The sequence below is a fragment of the Pinus tabuliformis genome, chromosome 8 (assembly GCF_031772625.1).
Source record: "Pinus tabuliformis cultivar Carrire ecotype Pingquan chromosome 8, CPIR1, whole genome shotgun sequence".
NCBI lineage: Eukaryota > Viridiplantae > Streptophyta > Pinopsida > Pinales > Pinaceae > Pinus > Pinus tabuliformis.
This window is the reverse complement of record NC_142294.1, coordinates 86032874-86053563: the sequence shown is the minus strand read 5'-3', so window position 1 is coordinate 86053563 and position 20690 is coordinate 86032874.

Below are 20690 nucleotides of genomic sequence, written 5' to 3'. Positions count from 1 at the left end.
AAGAATTGATATCTTAATCGCCGATATACCTGAATTTTATGGTTTAATCTTGAGTAGGGATTGGTCCGAGAAGCTCCATGGGTATATTTCTACTGATTGGTCCCACATGTGGCTACCCTACAAGGGAAAGCCAAATCAAATAAAAATCAATCGGGAAAAGCACATGACCCACACTGTCACAGAGTTTGAACAGGAAAATCAACCAATAGCATTTAATAACAATATCTTGGGGAATTATTTGTCGGAATCATTCTTTGGCAACTTCACAGCCCAACCATCTCCTTTCTTAGTAAACAATTTTACATCTCAGATTGAAAATTATTCACAAACAGATAGGTTAAGATGTTTTAATGATACTGAGAAAACTGTAAATAAAATTGTTGATAATCCTTTATTTTGGTCTTTATATTTTGATGGCTCTAAGTCTAACGAAGGCTCGGGAGCAGGATGTATCTTGGTTAGCCCACAGGGAGAAAAAACAATGTTGTCCTGTAGGTTGGAGTTTGAATGCACAAACAACACAACTGAGTATGAAGCCTTAGTCCAAGGACTATACAAAGCGATTGGCCTTAAGGTTCAATATTTGAAAGTGTTCGGCGATTCTGAAATTATTATCAAACAAGTGAGAAATACGATTCATTGTCTTTCAAACCATCTTAAACATTATCAGTCGCTGGTACAAGAACTCACCTCGCACTTTTCGGCATTCAATATTTCTTCCATCCCTAGGTCTCAAAATTCAGCAGCCGACTTGCTAGCCAATGTTGCTTCCAAACTCCTACCTTCCGAAGATTATAACCCAGATAGATTTTTAGTAGAATTGCTTTTTAGGTCGTCAATTCTTGACAATGTCACTAATTGGAGAGTATTCAATCACGATGAAGACATTTTACAATTTTTGACTTCTGAAAAGTCCTATGATGATCAGATCATAGAGGAAAGCAATCATGATCTTTAGATGAGAGAAAAGCATGAGGAAAACTCAATACCGAAGCCTGTGGTGAAGCTGGAGGATCTTTATGATATTAAAGATAGGTTTAAACCTATGACCAATACAAAGCTCCAAAGTTCCACCTTGAGGTTTGAATTGATAAATCTTGGCACTGAGCAAAATCCTCAAAACATTAATCTAGGATTAGGACTTTCTGTGGAAGAAAAAATGGCATTCATTAGACTGTTAAGGAAAAATGAACATGTCTTCGCTTGGAAGTATGATGATTTAAAGACATATGATACATCTATCATCCAGCATACCATTCCAATGCTTGCCGAACAAAAACCAGTTCAACAAAAGCTCAGGAAAATACATCCGAACTTAGAGAGTCAAATAAAATCAGAACATAATAAACTCTTGAAAGCTAAGATTATTTTTCCCGTTCAGCACTCAAACTGGGTCTCCAATATGGTGCCTGTTAGGAAGAAAAATGGCGACATCAATATTTGTATAGATTTCAGAAATCTGAATAAGGCAAGCCTAAAAGATAATTTCCCATTACCTACTATGGAGCAGATACTCCATTCAGTAGCAGGCTCTGAATTGATGTCCTTTTTAGATGGATTCTTAGGATATAACCAAGTTTTGGTCCATCCTGATGACAGACTCAAAACTACATTCAGAACAAAATGGGGAACTTATGCTTATCATAAAATGCCTTTCGGACTTATTAATGCAGGAGCCACGTTCCAAAGAGCGATGGACATAGCTTTCAAAGGATTGATCAATAAAACAGTAGTTGTCTACTTAGACGATATTACTATATTTTATAAAAAAAGATCCAATCATTTGCATGATTTAAACCAAATCTTTGAACGCTTCAGAACGTACAGTATTTCACACAATCCCAAAAAATCCTTTGTCGCTCTTAATCAAGGAAATCTCTTGGGCTTTATTGTTTCCAAAGATGGCATTTATATTGATCCGGATAGGATTAAAGAGATCTCTGAAATCCCTTTTCCTCATAATAAAAAATCCATGCAGTCATTTTTAGGCCAAATCAATTTTGTCAAAAGATTTGTTCCAGACTTTTCTCACATCATTTTGCCACTACAAATTATGAATAAGAAAAATTCAATGTTTAGGTGGGGATCAGCATAAAAGGAAGCGTTTGATTTAATCAAACAATCAATAATAAATGCCCCTGCTTTAAATACTCCTAATTTTTCTAATCATTTCACATTGTATACTATCGCATCCGATTTATCTTATGCAGCAGTACTCACTCAGATTAATCATCACAACTTGGAAGCACCCATTTCATTTTATAGTTCAAACCTGCAGGGTACTGAACTAAATTACTCCGAAGTAGAAAAACAAGCCTTTGTTGTATATAAAGCTGTCAAAGATTACAGACCCTTCCTTTTAAAATCCCATACAAAAGTCATAGTTCCTTTTCCTGCAGTAAGGCAACTATTAATCCAAAGGGAATTAGGTGAAAAAAAGGCAAATTGGGTTACATCACTTCAAGAATATGACTTGGAAATCAAGCCAGCAAAGATTGTTAGAGGCCAAGGTTTTTGCAGGTTATTAGCAGGAGCATCCAACATTCAACAACCAGGTGATACAGAACATATTGAAGAAATCAACCAGATAAGTATTACTGATTCTGAATCACAATATGCAGACTTGATCTTTTATTTGAAAAATGGATATGCACCTCCTAACTTGTCTTATAAAAACAAAAGGGCCATTAGATTGAAAGCAAGAAACTTCACAATCATTGATGATGTACTTTTTAGGCAAAATTATGATTCAATTTTATTAAGATGCCTAGAACAACCTGAAGCACAAAAGGTTTTGCAGGAATTACATGATGGACCAGCAGGAGGACATTTTGGAGCTGACACAACAGCCCACAAAATCATTCATGCTAGATACTATTTGCCCACCCTGTTTAGAGATGCTCATGAATATGTAAGGAAATGCCGAAGTTATCAAACTTCTAGTGGAAGACAAAGAAAGCCAGATTTCCGTTTGCAACCAGTCAACATTGAACAACCATTTGAGCAATGGGGATTGGACATCATTGGAGAAATCACTCCACTTTCTTCCAAACAGCATAACCATATCCTTACTGCCACTGATTATTTTACTAAGTGGGTTGAAGCAATTCCTTTAAAGACAACAAATTCTGAGGCAATTATAGAATAGATCAATTCATCGTTACCAGGTTTGGTGTCCCAAATGCTCTTGTTTTTGATAATGCATCTTACTTCTATGTTAATGCTATGTTTGATTTCGCTATTAAAAGAGGATTGAAATTGAAATATTCTGCTAATTACTATCCCCGGGGTAACGGTTTATCAGAATCTACCAATAAAAATCTAATTAAGATTATTAAGCGAACTATTGAACAGAATCATAAAAACTGGCACAAATCTTTAATATTCGCACTATGGGCTGATAGGATAACACATAAAGCTTCCATAGGTTCTTCTCCATTCAATCTTGTATATTGGAAAGAAGCAATGCTACCAACAAATCTTGTCCTTCCTTCTCTAGCCCTAGTTCAGTTTATTGAAGAAAGCCCTTCTTCTTCTATTCAACTTAGACATGATCAAATCTTAAAATTAGAAGAGGAAAGAGAAAAAGCCAAAGTTACTCATGCAAAACATCAGCAAATTATCAAGTCATCCTTTGATTCAACTTCATCCGGTTCAAAACAGTTGCAAGTCGGTGATTTAGTTCTGAAATGGGACAAAGCCCATGAGGATAAAGGAAAACACACCAAGTTCTAGAAAATGTGGCTTGGGCCATTTCAGATCTGCGAGAAGATAGGCCATTCGACATTCATATTACAAGATTTATTAGGTTTGAGAGATTCTCTCCCTGTTAATGGCCTCATCTTAAAGAAATTCTTCAATTGAGGAGGTAACCCCTTCTCCTTTTTTAGTTTAGTGGAATTTGTAGTTTGTAGGACCATTAGGAATAAAGTTGTAAGGTATCTTCCATTGACCTTCGCTGTATTTAAAAGTTGCTCAAAAAAAAGTAGTGTTGATATTTGCTTTTAAAATAATAGAAGCCTTAAACAAAAGGGACAATTTCTAGGAAACTAGGTATAATTGCATTCTGAAACCACATTTCAATTTTTGTGAACTCTTCTCAAGGTTTAGAAGTATTGTAAATAATTTTATGTTTTCAAATTGGTCACAAAAAAGGTTATCAATATCAAAACAGAAACTAATCCAATTTCAGCATCTTCAACTGTTACCCTGTCATCCATCCTCTGTTAAGGAGAAAATTGTCCATCCCATTTATCGAAGTTTGTGATTACTCAGAGTGTAATTCTAAAATACTTGATATAAAAGATAAGGGGTCTTATTACAAGCATGTTTACCATGATCATTGGGAAATAGTTTAACCGACATTACCAACACTGCATACCAAAACAGGGTAATGGCTTAGAATCATAAGACAAGGGGTCTCATCACGAGCCAGCTTGTTCGGTTAAATTACTACCAGTGAATGGCATTGTCACTCAGCTGGCCACCAAACCAGGACAATGGCTTTTTATCTTACAAAATAACAGAAAAGTAAAAAGAGATACAAAATATGAAAGCATGTTTTGAATTCATTCTGTTAATCATACTCTGAAATGGATGGGATAATGGACAATAATGTGGTTAAAAGGTATCCCTGTCGAAACTATGAACGTTTGCTGGCAGCAGAGGCTCTACCTATGACAAAGGAGTCAATTTAAAAAGCTTATTTGGAAAATTTTTCTGTTTTATCATTATCAACCAATAGAGGCCAATTTAAAACTTAGAATGTATCTAATTTTAACAAGAGAGGACATTAGCAAAGATAGTTTTTATTTTATTTGGAATGCATATATACCTAGTTATATTAGAATTTTCCTCTTTGATGAGATTCCTATTTAAAGAAAGTTTAAGTATTTCAATACTTTTCAGAGATAACTGTTTCTCCCAGCGAATCGCCAATTGTTGTGCTCTACAACACCCCCCCATTTCATACAAATTTTATTTTCAAAACTATAATATGAAATGGGTCCCTTTTCATTTAAATTGGTATCAACTTATCATTATTCAAAAAGGTCCAAAACGAAACAAAACATTATAAAACCTTTTTGATAAACCAATTAATCGGTCTTATAATAAAGAATGAGTAATCTTTTTTTATTGCGATAAAGCGATCGCAAGATCGCATATCGCAACGACAAAGGGTGCATGACTTAAAAGACCCATTGATTTTCCCCGACGGGACAATACACAAAAGGCTATCGGATATCGGGAAGGTAAGCAATCATAGCAAAAGGCCCCTTTTCGCTCCGATGCGATATCGCTATTGGCGATCGGGGATGTACCATGCATGCATCTAAGGCCCTCACTCAAAACTCCCGATGCGAATTGGCGATATCGCTATTGGCAATCGGGGATTCCGAAAGGAACCAATATAACAACTTAAGTTTTCCCCCAATCGCCGATTGCAATAAAGCTAAAGCGCATATTTCAAAAAGATTGATTAAGCCGGGATATATTATGGTTATTTAGTATTAAAGGCCTTTCTTTTCCTGATAGCGATTCACTTACGCTCAACCGCCAAAACATCAAAGCCACGCTTAAATGAATCATTCGGCTAATAAACGACATGATGAGCATTTAAAGGATTGACAGGTCTAAACGGCCATTTAATGAAACAGTAAGGCTAAAATCTCTTCGAGGATTGTATCCGCGGCCACCTTAAGTTAAATCCTCCATTACTCATTGATTAAAATATCTCGTTCTTCTTTGATTTGTGCTACCAATTCTCCGCATTACGTTCATTTTCACTCCTGTGCAGAGCTCTTCCGAAGCAGCAAATTCAAGCCAAATGGGGAAGAAATCTAAGAAAACTGCAACAGCTTCCGCTTCGGCAGCTATAGGGCAACACACTGCCGATCTAGGAACAAGCAAAAAGGGACTGATATCCGACACTACATGTCTAGGACTCGGCAGAACTACTTGGCTAAGCACCTACAATCTGATTGAGGCCGAAGAGCCTGAGGTAACAACAGTGCAAGCCACAGCAGACACGACTCAAAAGTCTGATGCTACTCTAAAGGATTTAGCCGACTCTTTCCTTCATCAGATAGCAGCTCGAGAGCAAATTCTCCCATATACAGATGTGGTGAGGTGGGCAATTGAATAAATCCCAATCACAAACAACACATTTTGTACCATGGACGAGAGAGTCTTTGGTTCATTTCAACCTGATGATTTGAGGCAAATGTACCATTCGCCTGCACCGGAGAAGAAGTACAACAAGGCATTCTTGGAGAAATTCAGAAATGAGAACGATATTGAATCATAATCCATTCAGGATTGGAGGCAAAACCCAGCAAAACACAATCATGAGTCTTCGGGTAAGTACTCTGTCGATTCTTTGTGTTCTCCTTATTGTTATGCCGGGGTAATGATGTGTAGATTTTGGGGGTTACATGATTCCGCAAACTTCACTATAGAGATGGTTCCTTTGATGGAGGCAGCATGTAATAGTGAAATAATGGATTAGGGAACTATACTGTCTGATAAGCTAGCAACCGCAGTCCCTGAATTTACAAACAAATCCCGCATTACTGAAAGGTTCATTCCCCCATTCTACTATAGTGCCTATATCTTGAACACCCTGTGTTTTAATTCTGAATTTCCTGTGCTTGGGTGGAGATGGACTCCACAAGACCCCATGCCCATTCATATATACCACCAGAAGTTATGGAAAGCTCACTATAAGCACCATTTATATCAAGTTTGCAATGGTTTTATGTTACCCATTCACTATGCCATTTTTGATAAACCTGCTCCTAAGATTTCCTACCAAGTGGAGATTGACTTGACATCCATAGGGAGATGGTTCGGAGAAGAAAAATTCACCTATGTAAGAGTTTTCGGCAGCCAGGCCAAGCCTCATGTCCTCCCTTTGTATATACCCGATAAACTGTTAGCCCGGGAGGTAGCCTATCAGATTACATCCGAAGGAGTTACACAGACTCTAAGGAAATAAAAGAAGCAGGTTTGGCCTCCTTTTCCTCTAAGATGTGGTGTCTACGCTCTGCATGACTTTAAACATGCGGAGAAAGAATCAGATAAGATTAAGGCACTGAATCTCGCTACTCTTCCTAATAGGCGATTTGATCCAAACAAAGTCGCCTACAATGCACTTGAACAGGCAAAGTTAACTAAATTTGACCATAAAGATGATATGTTTGATGACCTGTTCTCCTCAGCCGAGTCACTATTTCAGGTTAAATCACTAGCCAGAATGAAATATCAGGATGACGGGTTAGTTGAATTTAACAGACTTAGAGAACAAAGGTTGCAAACTCTGCCTCTAGATCTGTTAGCAACAACCCCGATGACAGAATCAAGTGAGCCTGAGCAGTGACTCACTAAGGAACCGCCTGCTACATCAAGAATTGCTGGAGGAATCCAAACAAAAGAGTAGGAGGAAGTGCAGAGAAAAGAGCAGGAAGAAGTGCAGAGAAGAGAGCAAGAGGAAACATAGAGAAAAGAGCAGGATCAGAGCAGCATGGAGGTGAATGTAGATGCCCAGATTAACCCGAAATTGCTCCAGGAATGGCAGCAATTCGACTCAATCATAAGCAATCTTGAGAGCTCAAAGGAAGCCGAATCATCAAAAGCGGCTGACACACAGGATACAACATCTAAATAGGTTCCAAGTGGAACCAGCGGCCTACCCAGTTCTACAGGAATAGAGATAATTCCTAAGGATCCTTCCGATCAGATTGTTTTGTAAGTGGAGGAGATACCTCCATTGGATGTCTTTTATAGCCCAAAGCACAGGGCTGTAATAAAATGACAGCGGAAAAGGAGAAGGACTGATCAACCTTCCCTATTCTCGGAACAAACAGTGACAACCACTGTGGTCTGGAAAGAGGAATTTGATCCTTCTGATGACCTTACTAAATTGTCCCAATATGCTGGAGCCTATTCGGCAGCCACCATGGACAAGGCATCAGAAGTGACTAATCTATTAAAAGAAAAAGACCAATCAATCGCCTCGCTACAAGTACAGTTATCGGAGGCACAGCAGAAGGCAGAGCAACTTGAGCAGCAATTGTACACACAGCAACAAATAAACAATCAACTGAATAAACAATTGCAGGAAGAAAAACAAAGAATTGATTCAAGCGCCGTTCAAAAGTAGAAGGAGCTATCAGAAGCGCTGGCAAAATTGAAAGCAATGCATGAACAGATGGGGAAATCTAAAGATGAGAAAATTGCTCAATTATCAGCCCAAATAGAGAAGACCAAGAATCTTCCACAGCCAGCTGAGTTCAGAGCCGAAGCATTACAGATTAACAAAGCATTGGTGACACAAATAAGGTTGTTATGTCAACAAATCGCCCAAGAAGAACCTTTATGTGACTTAACAACATCAATAAGTGATAAATCGGTTGATGCTAGAACAGACTTGGAGCAGGCCGATGAGACCTTGACCAATTTTCTTGAATGGCAAGACACTGATGAGGGACAGGCAGCTAATTTGCCAAAATTATCCTAGAATCATATAAAGAGATCCTATTTATGGGATGGCAGTCCCAGTTAATGAAAGCAGAGAGAGCAGTTTCCAAATGCAAGTTAACCACAAGTAATTTGGTTGAATTGATTAATGGTACTCTCTACTTCTCTAACATGATCTCTCAATCTACCCCAGGTAAATTGCTATTGGCTAAAACATTGGAGCAGTCATGTTATCAAGAGCTGGAGAAAAATGGAAGATTAATCGCAGGAATTAACAGTTTGACTTGGGACACCTATTGGTTGTTCCTAGTCAAACCATACAGCTAGAGAGCCGCCCTCAAGTGCCTCACAGATGCAATCGGGTGTATCATTCCCGATATAGAAGATGCCACCTATGCTGCCCAACTCAATTCTCGTCTCAACTGACCACCAGAAGTGGAACCAATGCTTGCAATATGCCAACTCAGGTCTAAAGGCAAACAGCTTGAGTTATGAATCATGCTGCCGACTGCCAGATTACCGTGAGGAAGATATTCCGAATCAAGTTGTACCAATTAAGTAGGATTTTAATTTCATAGTTAGTTAGTTTTAGTCAAGTATTTATAGATCCTTTCAATGCATTGGAAAGGGTCGTAAGTTTTTGTATATGACTTAAACCTGAAGTTGCACTACTGTACTTCAGGCATATTCTCTTATAAAAACTGGGCCAATTATTCCAATTTTGATAACGAAGCTTTTATGTGAATGTGCACTACTGCCTTTGTTTAAAAGTATTTCTGCATCGGAAGAAAGAATTCAAATAACGATTGATATTGGGAGTGATTTGCAGCTCATATGGTACTACTATCTATGTCTAATTTCATTCTGTTTATGTGAATTTTTGTCTGATCGCTCTTGCTATTATCGGATATATGCGTGTGTTTTTAACAACATTCTTTACAATTTCTACTATTGGATGTTTACATCATGCTTTTCTTTTGTCATACATGTATCAGTAATATAAAAGGATAAGTGTAACAATTTTGTGTTAATCACTTTTTTCAACTACTCGAACAAAGTAATCATTAAGTAAATGAATGTCTATGTTTATTGTGTAGAGTCATCTATATGCCTATCAATGAACAGAGATCATCAAGAGTTGCACTTAAGAGAATAGAAGCCTCCCAGGATAGAATAGTCATTTATATTTTTGCTGATGGATTAAGTCATCTATTCATTATCATTTATTAGAAACCAATCACTCATCCATCCCCTTTTATTCATTATTGGGAAACTAGTCCCATTATATATAGTCGGAGCCACCATCCCAAATGGAAAAAGAGTTGTATTAAGGTCCGGACTGGGTGGTCATCCCCCAATGTTGATACAACGATTTTTGGGGCATCAACACCTCCTCAAAGCTACATTATTCTTCTTGAGTGATAATTGCCTTGTTTCTGTCATCTTTGTGCACTAGTGATGATTGTATTGATCGAACCATAGGCTATTCAAGGAACTCTGCTACCTCCCCTGTCTCACTTAACTCTGGCTCTCCCTCTTATAACCTTCTTAAATTTCTAGTCACAGGCCTTCTTGGCTTGAAAACAAACTCTGAGACTTGATCATCAAATTGGAGTTTTTTAGAAGATTTAACTCTTTTTGTTTTGTTCTTACCTGCTTCAAATAATTCTGCTTGGACCAGAGGGGACTCTTCTATGTCGATAGCCTGGAGGAGATCATTCAAACTTCCATTTGAAGCTGGGATTTCATCAGTAATCATTTTTTTCCACTTTTCCTTGGCTAATTGACTTCTGGTTACTCTTCTTTGGACTGTTTTATCAATAGATTGCTCTTGTACCACTTCCTTGATCTAAACTTTTTTCTTTTGTGACTGTTGAGGGGTATCTTGAACCATTAGTGGTGTCATAGGCTCCTTCACCTGCTTTCTAGCTTTCAGTTTCACAAACCTTCTTGATCTTGCTTCTTCTTGATGACTTACTACTGGTGAATATATTTCCTTAGCCTTGGGGCTAAGTCTCGTTTCAGTTCTAAAGCCTATCATAAACAAGAAAGCAGACCATTCTCTACCTATCTTCTGAAGCTCATATAAAACAATTAATTTGATCAAACCGTGATGGAACATCGAGGTTTCACAAGCTTCTTTCTTCAATTTAATCTTATTAGACATCTTGCCTGAGCTACGAAACAGATAAAAAGGAAGGTCTAAAGATATTTTTCCAGTGAAATATAATAAAAGCTTAAAATGGTAAGAGTACACCTTATGGTATCTCCCCTCATATGTAAAATATCTTTGGATGCATGAAAGTAAGTTGGCATATGAATATTTTACATAGCTTCTGGGCACTAATTTGGTTAAGTCTAAGTCTATGTATTCTAGCTTTAGAAATTCCTTGCAAAGTTCCATTTCAGATTTGAAGTTATTAAACCATCTCTCTTGACCTCTAGGAATCTCTATGACTGTAGATATGACTTCAGGAGAAACTGGTATTTATAGCACTCCAACCTTTGAATTCAAAATAGTGAAATTAAGGCAAAATCCTTGGTTACTTGAATGTGACCTCCCTGAAGTTTTTCAGAGAACCTCTAGCAGCCCACATGTTTGAATGCATCTTCAACATCTCTGTTCCTCGTGAGAACATCTAAGCCTTCAGGCTCAGCTCTAAGACACCGGCCTGATCTATGATTTTTCTTTTCTTCGGACATTTCTTTGAGACCCCTGCAAGGAGACTTGGAAGAACTTACACTGCCTTAGTTTGAACACTACCTCACTTGACTTGAAAACGGAGAACTGCCTCGCTTGAGCTTTCAAATATTTATGGTGAATGGTGTCCCTGAGCTTCCCAATTGTTTCTTATGCATGAAAGGGACATGAAAATGACCAAGAACAATTCACCCTTACCTTACCCTTTTTTGAAATTTGAAAAGAATGTGTACAAGAACCCCTAATTGTTATCGGGAAATCTAGTGTCTATGCAGAGCTGCGAGTCCCACTAAGGCTGGTAGCTACCTTAGAAATAAAAAAACTAAAACCACTTTCGTTTTCCTTTATGAGAAGTAAATAAGAGGGGAATAAAGGAGACCAACCTCTATCTTGCACTTGGTTCCTTGTTCGATTCCTCTCCCTTCTGATAGATCTTTGCCACTCGCTTCCTCATCTACCTAGCTTCAAAGAGCACCTGTGGAATCAAAGTAGCATAACACTATCCAAGAACAGAGATCTACTATGATAAATAATATAGGACCAGATATATATTGACCACACAAATGCATATATCATCAATCATACAAGAATGTGGAGGAAACCTTGAATAGCTTTATTAATAATCAAGAATAGCAACGAGGATTACAACCAATTTTTCTGACCCAGCATCATCCTCTCAGCAAGAAAGCCCTTCTTCACCTCATGAAAAGCTTAGATCACCCAACACTATGATGTTACACCAAGAAACCAGCAACACTTCCTTACAAGATACAAAATTCCAGCCTCTGGATCTCTGGGATGAGGGATCCATATATAGATGTTTGCAAGGGGGGTGAGTCAGCTTTTGAGATTTGATTAGTGTCCTCTCTCTGATAGCTCTTGATTCCACTTGGAGATTGATGATCTCTTACTCATCCCTGGGCGAATGCAGAGAGGCAAGTGTCACAGGAGAAGTTTCTGGAAGATTCCATGATCCTCCACCTTGTAGATTGACCCTGCCATTTGTGCACTCTCGCCCATCGCACCCCATAGAAGGGCTTTCCAGTATGCATCACACCTCCCGTGTGAATTTAGGTGGGATGCAGCGCACTTTGACCATGGAACAGGTGAGATGGTCCAATTTTGACCAGTGCTGAGTAGTTTTTCATGGAGAACTTCTGGGAGATGATGTAATCAGTTGACCTTTTTCTTTTAGGGGTTGGAACAACACTTTTAGGGACTTAAGAGCCCTTGGTTTATGGACATTTATGATTAGGGTTGTAGTGCCCAAAAATGTCTATAACAGTTGCCCCCTAAAGCATGAGGTCGTTAATCTTTTGATGTTGGGTGAAATGCTTTATCATGAGGATCCGAAGTTTTTTCGAGCTGTAAGGCGACCTATAATAAGATATAATACAACAAATTATCTTCATAATATTTTCATGATCTAGCTAAGGCGGGCATTCCCATGCTCAGCCTTATAAATTCATTTTCATGTACATAAGATAGACAATCGTCTATGTGCAGACTAATGATTCAGGTACAGCCATCATCCCTTAGGTTGGATGATTATATGTGCAGCAATGATGTACATTTGATGTCTTTATTTTCCTGAATATATATTGCAACCCGGATGGATGAAACTAGATCTGGGGTCTTCAATCTCGTTTGATCTTCACTCAAAGTACAAGTCGATCCATGTGAGAGATGTTTTGGAGTCGAACATGGAAAGACATCGCATGATTACCAGCCAATGATGTAAGCTGTTAACAGGCGCGAGAGGAATCACCGATAATGATGATGACCCTCAAGGTACTACAATACAATTCACGTGGTGTGAATAATGGACTTGGCATCGAACAGCACGCAAAATCTTTCGATCGAAGGCCATTGATGTAAACCTGTCACAGGAAGTGAGAAACTTGCCATTGAGACATGCAAGCTTCAAATCACTGAAAGGGTTGTTCCTAGATTGACTTCCTAGATAATGAGCTGATGTCGACAAGAAGTGATCCGTCATAGGAGGGCCTTAGTGAATCCCACATCAATGACACGGAACGGAGCAAATGATTTTAATGGACGTGAAAACGATCTGATGACATAAGGTTCAGGGTGGCGGTCATGAAAGAATGGAGCGTAAATGTATTGCAGTGGATGAGACACAGGTGAATTCTCTGAGAGACTTCTCTTGAACATATCGGTGAAACTGACATGATGGATTGGTAGCGTTAACCCCAAATATGGATGGTGTGATGGACCCATGGTGATATTATGAGTGAACGGAACAACCCAACCCAACTCGGATGCGGAGTGAAAGTGTTATGTTCAAGAGAAACTTGCTACCAATAAAGTTTCTTCAAGTTTTCTTCCCAATTTTCCCCAGTCATTGCTGACCAATACCTCTTTATTTTTGTCAAGCTTGAGGAGGATAACATATGCTTGTTCTATAATTTTCCCTTCCGGCAAACCCATCGCTATCTTTTAATGAGCCTAGCAATAGTGAAACTCATTCTTCTCTGTATGGACAAGTTTGTCACTATTCGGTTTTAACAAGTTTAACGACAAAGATAACTCGGTCCTTTTCAATTTTAGAGAGTCTGAAAAGGGACGTAAAGAAAACTCTAATAATCCTTTTTCGTCATATAATCCCTTAAGTCCGAAAAAGTATTAAATGATACAAAAGGGATGGATTTTCAGTAATTTTAACGAGCCAAACAAAACAAGCGCTCGATCATTTTGTGTAATAATCCCTCAGGTCCAAAAAGATTAAATTCTAAAGGAGGGATAGCACTTCCGGTCACTTTAACGAGCTGGAGAGGCCAATTGCTCAGCAATCTTTTCATATTTTACGAGTCAAATGAAAAGAGCTTAAAGGAGACTCGTTTTTCGAGGAATGAGTGATAAATTCGGGTAGCAGCTAATTCCAGGTAAGGTTTGGAATTTTCCAATCACGACAGTGTCACAAGGATGGCTAATAGGATCACTCTTCACAGTTGTTCCTCAAAAGGGGTAAACAATCAAATGTGGGTGAATGATCGGCCAATACAGAGTGGAGGTGATCATGAGAACACGACCAAGGCTTCAAAGGCTGATGATAATGCATTCACGATGGTTATTTACCGGAAATTGGTTCATTTTCTAATGAGCTTAAACTCTGGGGGAACATTTGATCATTGCTTATGTTTATTTTTTAACGAGCTTGAATTCCACGTTAAAACTGCTCGATATAATGGTCATTGATTAATTTTATTTTACCATTGACAACTTTGTTCCTTCAAAGGTTGTACTACCTATTCAATTGCTTCATCAAACTAGTTAGAAACGAATAATCTATGCTTGAAAAATGAGTCAAAACACTAATATTTTACTTGAATTACGTGAAAATTAATTTAAAAGTGGTTTTTTACCTCTCATTTTACCATTTCATTTGAACTTTGGTTTGTTGGAGCTTTTGTTGTGGGGAAAAATGCCTATGCAGGACGATCCTATCCACCTAAGGTGTGACAGTACCTTAGCAACAAACGAATACAGCTACTTCGGTTTCTTCCTTTATGAAATATGAAAGAGAGGAGATTGGTAGACTTACCGTTATCTTCCGGTTGTCCCTCGATCTAGATCCTCTCCTCTTTGTGTGTCCACAGCTACTCGCCTTCTCGCTTGCTCAAGAGAACAGCTACTTGATTCCCACGAGATCACAAGAGAACAGCTACCTGTGACAAGAGAACAGCTACTTGCGACAAGAGAAGGATACAACACAAAGGCAAATATACATATTCATAAATGATTCAGGATTAGAAGTAAATCAAATACACTAATGCAAATCATACAATAAACATCAACATATAGGAAAGAACCAAGAAGCTTTATTGATTGATAAACAAGGTTCAAGAAGAGACACAACCCATAGGGCTCCAACCCAGCATCTCCTTCCCAGCAGAATGGAATTCCTTCTTCAGCCCCTTTCAAAGCATAAACACCCAATGATCTAACCACAAACCAACAGCAATTCTTTGCAATCACAACATTCCAGCCTCCTTGACCTCATGGAGAGAGATCTATATATAGGAGTTTTGGAGAGAGGATGAGTCAGCTTGAGGCTGGTATGAAACTGACTAGTGTCCTCTCCCACTTCAATTCTTGAGTCCACTTGGAGGTTCTTGCTTCCACTTGGAGATTTGGAACCTCTTACTCATCACCAGTCGAATTCCCTGACCCAAGTGTCATTTTGGAAGATTCCTGGGCATTGACACCTTGAGAAATGAGCCTGCCACTTGTCCAGTTACGCTCAGCGCAGGTAGCCTTCTTTGCAGTTGACATTCAACGCAGGTAGACAGTGGAGCAGTTGACATTCAGCGTAGATGCTCAGTGGAGCAGTTGACATGATCCAGAATTGGCCTGTTTTTGAGTGTTTTCAGGTGGAGAACTTTCGTGAATTGCTGTGGTTTGCTGGCCTTGTTCCTCTAGGGGTAGGAACAACATGTTTAGGGACTTCAGATCCCTTAATTATTGACATTTCATGCTCAGTGATGCAAGGCACAAAAATGTCTATAACAGTTGCCCCCTAAAGTATGAGGCCGTTTATCGGGTGAAATGCTTTATCCAGGGGAGTCCGAAGTTCATCCATTTGCTGGGAGGAGACCTGTAATAAGATACAATACAATACATTATGATTCATTCTGCTTTCATGATCTAGCTGAGGCGGGCATTCCCATGCTCAGCTTTATAAATACATTTTGGTACACAGAACAGACGATCGTCTGATGGTAGACTGATAATTCTGGCGAAACTATCATCCTTTGAGAAGGATGATCATCTGCTGCAATGATGTACATGTCAAATGTCTTTATTTTCCTGAATATATATCGCAGCCCGGATGGATGAAACTAGATCCGGGGTTTTCAAACTCGTTCAATCTTCACTCTAAGTACAAGTCGATCCATGTGAGAATTGCGCTGAAGTCGAACATGGAAAGACATCGCTTGATTACCGGTCAATGATGTAAACCGTTAACAAGCGTGAGAGGAATCACCGATAATGATAATGACCCTCAAGGTACTGCAGTACAATTCACGTGGTGTGAATAAAGGACTTGCCATCGAACACCACGCAAAATCTTCTGGTCGAAGGTCATTGATGTATACCTATCGTCGGAAGTGAGAAACTTGCCATTGAGGCATGCAAGCTTCAAAGTACTGAAGGGGTTGTTCCTAGATCAACTTCTTGGATAATGAGCTGATGTCGACAAGAAGCGATCCGTCAAAGGAGGGCCTTAATGAATCCCACATCAGTGACACGGAACGGAGCTAATGATTTTAGTGGAGGTGAAAACAATCTGTGACATATGATTTAGGGTGGCGGTCATGAATGGATGAAGGATAATGTATGACAGTGGATGGGACCTGGTTGACTCTTTCTGAACGACTTCTCTTGAACATATGGCAACACTGATGCGATGGATTGGTAGCATTACCCCAAGTATGGATGGTGTGGCAAAGACCATGGTGATGTGACCGGTGAATGAAACAACCCAACCTGATGTGGTACGGAGGAAAAGTGTCATGTTCAAGAGCGACCTGCTACCATCAAAGACTTCTTGATTTTTCCCAATTTTTCCCCAGTCATTTCTGACTAGTACCTCTTTATTTTTGTCAAGCTTGAGGAGGATAACATATGCTTGTTCTATAACATGCCCTTCGGGCAAGCCCATCGCTATGTTTTAACGAGCCTAGCGATAGGGAAACTCGTTCTCGTCTAAAGACAAGTTTGTCGCTATTTAGTGATTTTAACGAGTCTAACGACAAGGAAAACTCGGCCCTTTTCATTTTTAGAGAGTCTGAAAAGGTACATAAAGTTAACTCCAAAATTCCTTTTTCGTCATCTAATCCCTTAAGTCCGAAAAAGTATAAAACAATACAGAAGGGATGAGTTTTCGATAGTTTTAACGAGCCGAACAAAACAAGCGCTCGATCTTTTTGTGCAATAATCCCTCAGGTCCAAAAAGATTAAAATCTAGAGGAGGGATAGCTCTTTCGGTCGTTTAACGAGCTGGAAGGCCAAAACTCGGCAATCTTTTCATATTTTACGAGTCAGTTGAAAAGAGCTTAAAGAAGACTCGTCTTTTGAGGAACGAGTGATGAACAGGGTTAGCAGCTGATTCCAGGTACAGGTTGGAATTTTCCAATCACGGCAGTGTCAGAAGGATGGCTAGGTGAAATCACTCTTCGCAGTTGTTCCTCAAAATGGGTAAACAATCATATGGAGGTAAACGATCGGCCAAATGAACAGTGGAGGTGACGGTGCACAAACACGACCAAGGCTTTTATGGTTGATCAGGTTACATACTTCAATGGTTATTTACCGGGATGGGTTTATTTTTTAATGAGCTTGAATGCGCCGCTAAAACTGCTCAATCTTATGTTTATTTTTTAACGAGCATGAACTATGTGCTAAAACTGCTCGGATCTCGCTTTTCTATCTTTTAACAAGCATAAATTCCGCGGTAAAACTGCTCGATATACCAGTCATATGATGAGAGTGTCTCAATGGAGATTGCTATTTTTTATGGAGCTTCATCTCCTTACGCTTTACTCCTCATCCTTTCTTTATGCAAGTTCGGAAACGGCTAACCCAAAAAACAGATAAATAACCGCTCTTTGCTTGCACTCCAAAAGGTTTGCATGCCCCCAGGTATAAGATACAATTTCAAGGTTTCCCCTCCTCCTTCTCACCTCTGTTTTTCTTTGGGTGTTCATAGCTACTTGTCGTCTTGCTAGTCCAGTTTCAACGGGTCTATACGAGGTCACAAGAGAGCAGCTACTTGTCTTCTCATTAGTCCAACTTTCAATAGATTTTTTGCAAGATCGCAAGAGAACAGCTACTTGCGACAAGAGAGCAGCTACTTGCGACAAGAGAAGAACACTACTCAAAGACGAAACATTTGTTTTACTGAGGGAGGCCTACCTCTTTTAGGTTACCCAAGGATTGTTTCGTTCACGGCTATGAATAAAACACTTCCCCGGCAATGTCTACCGAAATAGACAAAGGTGGGCGAAAAGTAGATTATTTCACTCACGTAACTTTGACAAAAGAATCTTATTCTAGAACAACCCTCTTTCCTCTATGGACGGGGTACGGACTAGTCATATTCTCCCGCGGAAACCTATCTTATACCCAAAGTTCTCTGCCGAAGCAGACCAGGACGCATGCCCCCTAGGTTCCAGTCATATCCTCCCGGATTACTCGCGCTCATCAGGAGGACGGACCGTGGGTTGAGACACTTCTTGCGTGAATAGACCATTTAGGGATGGTATATGACTATTTGCGATGTGTGATCCGGGAAACGAAAGTTGGTCCACGAGCTTGACCATTCTTCCTTCATGCGGAAAACACATTACTCTAAAGAGTGAGGAGACTATCGCTCCCATGCAATATATATAGTCTCGTCCAAGGAGTAGGTTATAATCCAAGGGTCCTTGAACGACCATCATGTTCATTTGAACGGTCTTCCCTTTCAATGTTATTGGCACATTGGGGAGGATCCCTAAAGGGCGACTGGTTCCCTTATCAAAGCCTGATAGATTTCTCATCTCAGGCAAAAGCGCAGGCGAACCAAGCGCTTTCCAAGCAATAGAGGAAAGGATACTCACAGATGCCCCTTCATCAATAACTGTACCAGCCATTACCATTCTATATATTTGGACAATAATTCTGAATGGTATGCTAGCTGGCAAGCGGGGTCTGCCTAGTTGATTCCAGTCAAAGGACACAACCAGGTTGCTTGGTGGTGGGACCGAGTATACGGCCAGATAGCGCTCTGATGAACTTCCTTCCTGCGATAAAGGAATGGTGGCATTGCCCCCTTGATCATCAGAGTCAGTGCTGATGAAGAGAATTTGGATAGTGTCGTCTTTACTCTCCTCTGTGATGGTATCATTCGAAGATAGAGCCTCTGAAGGCAAAACCGGGTCAACTGCCGTTTCAACCTTTAGACTTTCATCAGGTATGGATTCAGACAGTTCATCTTCAATGACAGGTGCTTCGGCTGACCACCTGGGCGGGTCAACCGGATTCTCAACTAGCGAGGGACTTGGCAAGAGTTTTTGATATCCAGGAGGAAGATTCGCTCGTAATATCGGGCGATCTTCCAGAACTCTTTTCGCCTCGTCTAAGAAGGGACAACAGTGGATGGCGTGATCGCCTTCACACAGTCTGCAGGGAAATTTAGCTTTCCCGCTCTGTCCTGGAGCTTCACTCCCACTAGTTGACGGTGAACAATCGACATGGCTATCAGAGGTCGATGCTACCGAATTGTGCAAATGGGGGGACCAGTCTCTTAGTATCCGAGGGATACATGGACAATCTCTATGGAAGTGGTCTCCCCTGCATATGATGCATGGCGATTTAGGCCTTACGAGTGCTGTGTGTGGATTTTTGTTAGATGACGCTTGTTTGCCCCCAGTCGCCTTAGGCTCCTTCTTCTTCTTTTCTTTCTTCTTCTTCTCTTTCTTCTCCTTAGGAACCCGGTTCTTAGAATGACCAGTTCTGTTAAGCGAAGAGGAAGGAGGAGAGGAAGATGAAGTGGAAGGCTGGTGGGAAACTCTTGTCTGATCTAACTATTGACTCGACTGTTCAGGAATGGTGGTATTCTGAACGACATTGGTCGAAAAGAGCCATACTGGTAGGCCAATTGTCAGCCCTGGAAGCGACAATGTGGCCATGTGGGGCGCACCAACATCTCCCCAAGAGGAGAAAGGACTAGGATTTCCATCAAGGGGAACTCCTTGTTTGGTGTGCTCCATCTTTTCAACCTAAAGATCAACGTGGGAATAAGGGTGATTGTTCCGTTTAAAATAAATTGTTAACGACGCTTTAGACACAACTTGCTTTTTCAGTTTTAAAGAGTCGAGAAAAAGCTAAAGATGACTCTAGTCTCCTTCGATGTTTTAACGAGCCCGAAGTGACAAATGCTCGGATGGACTTTTTCTGTTATAGAGTCTGAAAAAGGCCAAAACAAACTGCTCTGGAGATCTAGGCAGAGGGTGTGCCAAACTTTTCGCAAAACCACAGAATACGTTTTACGGTACAGGTGGTCAATCTTCGTGAATGCTGTGTTCACTGCATTGCGATCAGTAGGGCGGTCGACACGGCTTCCTAAGGATAAAGGATATATGCCTATAGGGGTCTCCCAATATATACGCGACGGTACGTGGGAGCACAAGTCCGTATTAGTGCTATCGTCCCTCAGGAGGAATCACCCACCTTCTTAGAGATCGACAGTCACTACGTTTAACGACGCCGGAACACGTCTCTACCTAGACCTCTATGTTGTGTGTTATGTTGCAAAGCGTTGTTAGGTTCATTCAATATATTTTAAGTTGATCTTTTTAAAGTTTGTCTTTCAGGATCGCCACGAGATGTATTGGTACAAATTCCTAAATGCAGTCTAAGATGATAAGCAAGCTTTATAATCTTTCAACTTTGAAAATCCTAGCTACTAAGGGAAAAGATAGCGACTATCTTTTCTCAAAGAGCA